General features: G+C 50.7%; 1 pseudogene; it reads right to left on the reverse strand.

Annotated features, from left to right (window-relative positions):
- Positions 1 to 424: 424 nt before the first annotated feature.
- Positions 425 to 2,936, reverse strand: LOC140582139 (uncharacterized; annotated as a pseudogene).
- Positions 2,937 to 8,419: the final 5,483 nt, after the last annotated feature.

The following is an 8,419-nucleotide window of genomic DNA, read 5'->3' on the forward strand; positions in this document are numbered from 1 at the left end:
GAGGGAAGAGAGGAGGGAGAGGGAGGCAGCAGGAAGAGAGGAGCACCTCATGGCCATCCTGGAAAAATTGTGTAAATAGTTTAGTGTTCAATGTTTTGTGTTCAATGTTTTGTGTTAAATGTGTTCAGTGTTAAATATTTAAAAATATTTCATTATAAGAATAATTACATTACAAATAAAGAATTATATTAAATATATAAATCCATTTGCATTGTATATCTTTATTCTGTTTACTTACTCAATCTGATGTTTTTTAAAGGGAGCTTGGTTACATCAGACTCTTTTATCCAAAGTGACTTAAATTTGTCAACAATTTGATAAAAATGTAACAAAACACACACACACACAGATTTGCCAATTAGCCAAATTATTTATTGTTTGCATTTTAAAGTATATTCTAAAGTAGGAATGATCTGGGGTACATTTAAATGTAGTCGTGATCTGGGGTGTAACAGCTCATTGCCATCCTGTCTCTCATCAGCCCCAGAGTTTCTGGAGGTGCTGGTCCTGGTGCTGGTTGGTCCAGTGACCTCCCAACATCAGCATCTGGCTCCAGCAGGTCCCCGTTGATCATGCAGATGTTGTGGAGCACAGTACAGCAGACGATGACCTCTAGCACATACTTCACATCCATCTCCAGGGCCTTGAGGAAGATGAACCTCCATCTGGTCGTCAGGACTCCAAATGACCTCTCTACAACACACCTTGCCTTTGACAGGTAGCAGTTGAATCAAGCTTGGAGGTGGTTGTGGACAGGCTGCCTGTAGGGCATCATGAGGCAGATGGGCTGGGACAAGCAGGGGTAGCCACCATCTCCAAGGATGCAGTAACCTGGTGGGAGGTAAGACTGCTGGTAGTAGATGGGGCTGTTCTGCAGGACTCAGGTGTCATGAACTGACTCACAGTATCCCATGAAGACGTCCAGAAACCTTCCAGTGTTGTCGCAGATGGCCTGCAGCTGGACTGAGTGGAACAGCTTACTGTTAAAATAACAGGCAGCGTCCTCTGCAGGAGGCTTCACCCGGACGTGGCAACCGTTAATGGCTCCTACCACTCGGTTGAAGGCTGCAGATCCTGCTAGACGGGTGAAGCGGGCCCCCAAGTGAGGGAGTTCCTCCGCAGTGGGATGGCGGACCACTTGGTAGAGGAGAGCAGCAATCTTTGCACAGAGTGAGACTTTTGCACGGATCGAAAGCCCTGGCAACCACACAGAAAAGAAAAGAAACACCAAGGTGTCGATCTCAGGGCCCCAACCATGGTCACATTCAGTTCCCAGCACAGCCATTAGAGAGTTGAAGGGACTCCCTTGCTAGCCGGAAGTCAACCCGCAGGTCACTGTGGCCATCAAAGTATCGTGCCAGCAGTGTCACTGACACATTCATTTGGGTGTACCGCCTGGGTTTCAGGCGCTGCTGTGGAGTAGAGGGGGAGGCAAGAGAGAATTTTATGTTAATAAAAGTTTGCTGCATCCCTGTGTTTTAGCATCTTCCTTGCTTCATGGCACTTTTTCATTGCATAAATCATTCTAACTATGATTTCTAACTAATTGGTTTCATTTTGCCAATTGTGTAATGTATCAGTGTAAACATCAATTTAGAATAGATGTATATTAATTTAAAGTACATTAATTCAGCCAAGAATTGCACTTTATACCAATAGGTATGGGGAAGACATGCACAGACATATGAATTTGTATGCTGATGGGCATACAACTGTATAATGTGAGGTATTAGTCCACGGTAGTGTGTTACACAAATGCAGGCCATAAAAGGCATTTAATAGCAATAAGTGTCATGACATGCAAAAAAGGTATATGAACTTTATTTTGATTTGTGCGTTTATTTATACAACTTTGTGCAAAGAACTTAATTGGACAGACACTATCTGAAAAGGTAAGCCTAATATCCGTGCGGCGCTGGCATTAGGCACGCATACAAAAAAAAACATGTAGGTTACGTACGATCTCATGTTCAGCCAACAGGAGGAGGATCCTGCGTCGACGTTGAATGCGACACAGTTTCCAGGTGGGGTGTAGTAGGGGGTAAACAAAAGCAAATAAAACCATAAGGAAATTCATCGTAAACAAAACATGGCAGATATTTTGGCGTGCTGGAGAATCGCGATCAAATGCTAGTCCGTCACTTCCGGTAAGTGCAAAATGTTAGTGTTCCATTTAGGACAGTACTTACCCATGGTAGTGTGCACTACAGAAGGAAGTGCACAGTGCGCACTACACACTACATTTCAGTGCACTGACACAAGTGCGCGATTTCAGACACACCGAGGGAGTACAGACGACCTCTAGGGGGCGAGGTACCCAGTAACAAATCGATCGCACAGTCAGAAGGTCGATGAGGAGGTAGAGAGGATGCCCGAGCCTTTCTGAATACCTGTCTCAGGTCCAAGTAGGCTGACGGAACCGAAGACAGGTCAGGAAACTCCTCCTTCTCTTCCGGGACTAATGAAGGGAGACCTGTGCAGAGACACTGCGAATGGCAAAAAGGACTCCAGCCCATAATGGACCCCTTCTTCCAGTCGAGGTGAGGATTGTGCTTAACCAACCAGGAGTGGCCTAACACTATAGGTGCTTGAGGAGAATCAATCACATACAAGGACAGTTCCTCCACATGATTACCCCCAATAGCAAGACTCACCAGTGTAGCGCGGGTGATGGTGGCCATTCGACATCCATCCAGCGCATGGGCCACCAACTGCGTCTGGACTGGCGTGGTAGGCAGTCTCCACTGGCGGACCAGTGTGGTGTCAATAAAATTGTCATCAGCTCCTGAGTCCACCAGGGCGGCCAAGGGCTGCTGGATCTCACCATAGGAGAGCAGCACCGGAAGGAAAGTGCGTTGAATGGAGGAGGGAAATATTGGAGCTACACCCACCAGGGCCCTCCTCTTCACTGGTGGGTGTGTCCTTTTACTGGGCATTTCAAAATGTAATGTCCCACCTGCCCACAATACAGACAGGCATTGGCTGTCCGTCGCCGTCGTCGTTCTGCAGGGGACAAACGGGTTCGGTCCACCTGCATGGCTTCAGTGGGGGGCTTGGAAGAGCTCATACAAGCTGCTTCGCGGACACCCGAAATATCAAACCGTCTGTGACGTTCCCTGTGGCGCTGACGGAAGTGGTTGTCCACTCAAATAGCGAGGTTCACTAATTCCTCGAAGGTTCCTGGCATTTCTCTGGATGCTAATTCATCCTTTATATCTTCTGACAGCCCAGCCCGTGGACAGCACAAGAGTCTGAAAAGCGATGGCGAAATCAGACACGGTCGCCTTGACGGAGCTGTAGCAATTTGCGTGCTGCCTCTCTGCCATGAGTTGAGCAATGAAAAAGCCGCTTCATTTCTGCAGTGAACTTTGACAGGGTAGTACAAAAAGGTGCCCTGGCTTCCCACATGGCAGTCGCCCATTCGCGAGTGGGTCCAGTCAACAGGGTAATTATGTAAGCGACCTGGGTGCGATCTGAAGGAAATTCAGAAGGCTGTAACCTGAAAATCAGGGAGCACAGCGACAAAAAGGAGCGACAGGTTCCTGGGTTACCATTATACTGTGGAGGCGAGGGGTAAACGGGGTTCACTGATCGGGGTGACAGAGGAAGGACGAATCGAAAGGACATGCTGTACCTGAGTCGCTAGTTCCGTCAGGCTGGCATTAAAAGACTCCAGGGAATCTCCGGTGATCTTCTGTCATGGCAGGGGTTGCGGAAAATAAGGAGGACGTGATAGCAGATCAGTCCAGGGGAAAAAAGATTTATCTTCTCCGTCAAACAAGGGGAGAGAGAGCAGTAGGACAGAAACGAAAATCCAAAAACCGAGGAGATAGAACAGGCAGTGGTCGGCCGATCAGCGTCGGATTCCAGGGGAACAGGCAGGGCTCAGAATCCGGGGACAGGCAGGTGGTCAGGTGATTAGCGTCGGAATCCAGGGGAACAGGCTGGGCTTGGAATCCGGGGACAGGCAGGCGATCAGCATCAGAATCCAGGGGAACAGGCAGGGCTCGAAATCCGGGGACAGGCAGGGGGTCAGGCGATTGGCATCGGCAGTGAGAGGGCTTGGCTAATAATCGGAGGTCGAAAAAGGCAGAACAGAGGTCAGGGGAACAGGCAGGCAGAGGTGCAGACAGGTAGGAAATAAACGCTCGAACTTAGCATGGAAGGCTGAAGATCTTGTGTCTGGCTGGCGTGCCAGACGCAAATAAAACGGCTCTCCAATTACCCCGACGGGCATCAGTTGGTAGAGGAGGGCATACGGTAACCGGTCCTGCTGGTTCTCGGGACCGGTGTAGTAGAAGCGCTCCGGCTGCTGCTCAACTCCCGCCTAGGGAAACCCCGGGGGCGTGGCAGGGGAGCCCCGATCGACGTCATAGGGGCTTCCCCTGGGCGATCCATGACAATGCCATGAAAAACTGAAGTGTGAGATATTTGCAGAAGTTATCAGTGATCAGCAATGTCCACCCTTATGAGATGCCAGCAAACAAATGGACAAAGGATCACGATGCGCTACCCCAGCTTGCTTATAGGGACATTGTCAACTACCTACTTTTCTGACTAAAGTATGTTTGACTTCTGGTGATATGGCTCCTTTCTGGGTTAAGCTCACACCAGGACACTTGGGAAGTTCACCAGAATCAATTTATTTAGGAAAGCCAAAACGTGGTCCAAAGAGCAAGTGGGGTCAAAACTGGGGATCAGTCTGTGCTGTGCGTCTAAGCCTGAAACGAGATCCAAGAGGGTATTCGGTAAGCCAGGAGCAGGTAGGTCAGGAAGCCAGGAAGTCAGTCCAGGGACATACAGTAGATGGGAGACATGGGGAGAAACCACGAGGAAGGATCAGGAGTGGGTTGGACGAGAGTGGGACTGTTCTGGAGGCGCAAGAAGAGGAGGCAGAGGGTTAGAACACTTGGAAATTGCATACTCACAATACCTTTTAGTAGTGGAGTGGGTGTGTCCTTAATTGCTCGCAGCTGTTTTGCTTGCAAGTGTGAGAGAACCCCCCCTCTGATGACTGACCCCTGGCAGTCGAGAAACGAGTCAAGGTCTGCCACGGAAATGGGGCTTGGGTCAGGAGTGATGATCGACGCGAAATTGAACGATCAGGTTGGGATCCAATACATCCGAAGCAAGAAACCAGCACTGTTCCTCTGGTTCATAACTCTCCCAATCCACCAAGTACTGTAAACCACCCTTTTGGCGGCGGGAGTCCAGAAGGGACTTCGTGGCAAACGCTTCTCCATCACTCAATGGGATTGGCGGAGGTTGATTGGAGGTGTCGGTGGGGGTATGTGTGAGGCTGTAGTGGACCGGCTTCGGGAGAGAAACGTGAAAGACGGGATGGATTTGGTACAATTGGGGAAGCTGTAGACGGTACCACTCGGGCTACCACTTTAAAGGGACGAATATACCTGGGGCCACGCTCACATCCTCAGGGCAGTCTGAGATGTTGGGTCAATAACCACACTCAGTCTCCCAATTGGTAGACAGGTTCAGGATGTCTTCATCTGTCTGCCTGTGCCTTAGTCTGTGTGGTCCGCTTGGTTACCTGTTGGTGAGCTTGGTTCCACACTTGCTTGCATTGCCAATACCACTGTTCCATGGCAGGAACCTCTGTAGGGGATGAATTCCCTACAGGCAAGTATACCTGGACAGCGTTGAGCATCTCCCTACATCCGGGCAGCCTGAACTCCCTCCTCCGACCTGGTCCACTGGCGAACCTCCCAGTTGGTTCGCTCTCCATTGCCCCAGTCCTCGCAGCCTGTTCCTTTGTGGGCACACGCCTCACCCATAAAGGTGCCAGGGCTATGGAGGAGGCTATTCCCTGGATCCCCAAGTTCCCCAAGAAGGGGACGTTGGCTCCCACCCTCGTGGTTCCCATGCCCAAGGCTCACCTGCCTGCAGCCTCACCGTCGCCTGTGCCTGAGACCCTGGCCAGATGTTTTTTTTTACCCTCCAGGGTCTGTACTAGCGGGTAATGGGGGAGCCAGTGGTGTGAGATTCCCCAGGGGTTGCTATGCTCCTGGAACAGCTACGGGGGGTTGTTTGCTGCAGTTACCCCAGTGTCCCCACCCCAGCAGCTGGAAAAGGCGGAGGAGACTGAGGAAGCTGTTCCACTTGATGACAGAGCAGGCTTCCCCAGCAGGGGATACCATGGTTGCACCTGAGGTGCACCCCCCTGCTCGGCCCCCAGAGATTCTTGTTCCACTACCTGATGTTTCTGTTCCGGACCCTATCCCTGTGGTTCCTGTCCTCGAGGTTCCTGCTTTGCCACCGGTGGTTCCAGTGCCTGCTTCGTCCCCGGTGGATCCAGTTCCTGCCTCGCTTCCTGTGGTTCCAGTCCCTGCTTCGCCCCCTGTGGTTCCAGTTCCTTATCGGGGTACCGTGGTTCCTGTGCCGGCAGTGGATGCTCAGCTCCCAGAAGTTCCTGCACCGCCCGTGCGAGGTGCCAGTCCCGGTGGCTGACAAGGGCTGACAAGCTGTCCTGCGAGGCCCCAGTCTGAGCCCTCTGAGGCTCCCATCCCGGCGGATGCTGCTTCACCCGCCGAGTCTCCAATCCCAGCGGACGACACGCTGGTGGCTGACGCTCTGCCCCCAGTGGCTCCCACGCTGACTAGGGAGGCTCCAGCCCCAGTGGTTCCCGTCCTGGCTACCCTTGCACCTTTCCTGGTTCCTGACTCTTGAGCCACAGTCACCCTAGTCCCTGACCCCTCGACCGCGGCCCCTTTGGTCCCTGACCCCTCGGCCGCAGCCCCCTGGGTCCCTGACCCATCAGCCACAGCCCACTTGGCTCCAGACCCCCAGGTTTCAGTCCCCCTGATTCCAGCCCCCCACATTCCCGACCCTCTGGTTCCTGTCTCCCTTGTTCCTGACTCTGCTCCAGTATCCCTGGCTACCATGGCCCCAGTCCCTGTCCCTGAGGAGATCCCAGATGGCCTAACCCCCACTCCTCCCTTCCTAGTGGAGCTGGAGGAGGAGCTCAAGTGGGACCCCTGAAGGATAACCCTGACTGCCCCGGTGGACCCCCCCAGCAGGTCACCTCAACCTCTGCCTGATCACGGCGGATCCAAGCCTGGGGCCTCATGTATAACGACGTGCGTAGAACGGACAAAACTAATGTGCATATGCAAGAAAAAATCCAGATGCACTGTGCATAAGCACAGATCTACACACATTCCCTTTATAAATCCCAATGAGCGTGAAATTTTACGTATGTGAACGAGCCCACAGCCACCCCACCCATAATTATGTACATTTGCATATGTAAATCTGTATAAATACCGCCTTTGTTCTATGTTTTTCTTAAACAATGGATAAACCATGTGGGGAAAAATAAGTATTTCAGCAAGTGCAAAGTGGAGGTCAGGATAACAAAAATCGAGAAAAGAAAAGTGATATTATTGCAGGCATCAGCAATAAACGAACGTTGACGGAATGACACAGCATGTCGGAGTCAGTTAAAAGTGTTGATTCCGAAATTCGTACGGTGGCCGAAATTAAAAAGAAGTGGTCAGACATGTTGAACAAAAATGTACATGCTCAAATATGTAAAGCTATCAATCTCTCATTGAAAGGGAAAAAAAGATAAATGAACACTGGTATATTTTTTAAAGGCAGCTGTGCTCACATGGCCCTGTACTCAGACACATACGCTAAACAACCTCACAAAAGCATAAACAGAACTATTTCAAACGTGTGTGAGAGAGAGTATGAGTGAGTGAGTGAGAGAGATTGTGTGTGTGTGTGAGAGATTGTGTGAGAGAGATTGTGTGTGTGTGTCTGTGAGAGAGAGAGAGAGAGAGACTGCATGCGTGCATATGTGAGTAAGAGTGAGAGAAAGAGAAAGAGGGAGTGAGTGTTTGGGAGTATGAAAGGTTGCAATACACAACCAGAACTTCACAGGACGTTTAACAGACTGCTGTCCTGTCTAAACACTGAGGTCTAACTCATTTCTTATGCTACGTTCACACTGCGAGCGGCGAGAGCGTCAAAGCGACCGGAAGTCATTCATTCTCTATGGGAGGGAGCGTCGGGAGGCGTCGAGGAGCGGCGCGGCGCGGCGCGATCTTGGCGGCGGGAGCGTCAGACAGAAGTTGAATCCAGTCAACTTTATGGTAATGAGCTGTGACGCGGTTGGGCGGCAACCAATGGGAATGTAGAGATGCTCCGCTAAAGAGAGCGCCGCAGAACATAAGCGTGTAAACTTTTGTTCCGACCCAACCGTTCCTAGGCACAATGGAGGAGAGACTTATTATTGCTGTGGCCGGGTAGCCAGTTATATATGATGTGTCTCTGCATACAGGGACATAAATAAAAAAAAATGAGGCATGGACCAGAGTGTCCGAAACAATCGGTGTTCCAGGTGAGATGGTGAAGTGCATAATATATTTTTTTGTGAAAAAGGAAGGAGATCAGTAGT

The sequence above is a fragment of the Paramormyrops kingsleyae genome, chromosome 24 (genome assembly GCF_048594095.1).
Source record: "Paramormyrops kingsleyae isolate MSU_618 chromosome 24, PKINGS_0.4, whole genome shotgun sequence".
Taxonomy (NCBI): Eukaryota; Metazoa; Chordata; class Actinopteri; order Osteoglossiformes; family Mormyridae; genus Paramormyrops; species Paramormyrops kingsleyae.